The sequence below is a fragment of the Gracilinanus agilis genome, chromosome 6, assembly GCF_016433145.1.
Source record: "Gracilinanus agilis isolate LMUSP501 chromosome 6, AgileGrace, whole genome shotgun sequence".
Lineage (NCBI taxonomy): Eukaryota > Metazoa > Chordata > Mammalia > Didelphimorphia > Didelphidae > Gracilinanus > Gracilinanus agilis.
In genome coordinates this window covers 61454338-61454571 of record NC_058135.1, presented here as the reverse complement: position 1 = coordinate 61454571, position 234 = coordinate 61454338, and positions in this window count along the sequence as shown.

Genomic DNA, 234 nt, shown 5'->3' with positions numbered 1-234 from the left:
CCATGAGCAATCAATGGCCTTCCAATTGTTTAGATCCAGTTTTATTTGTTTGGAAAGTGTTTTATAGTTGTTTTCATATAATTGCTGTGTTTGTTTTGGTAGGTATATTCCTAGGTATTTTATATTGTCTAGGGTGATTTTGAATGGTGTTTCTCTTTCTACTTCTTGCTGCTCTAGTGTGTTGGAAATGTATAGAAATGCTGATGATTTATGTGCATTTATTTTGTATCCTGC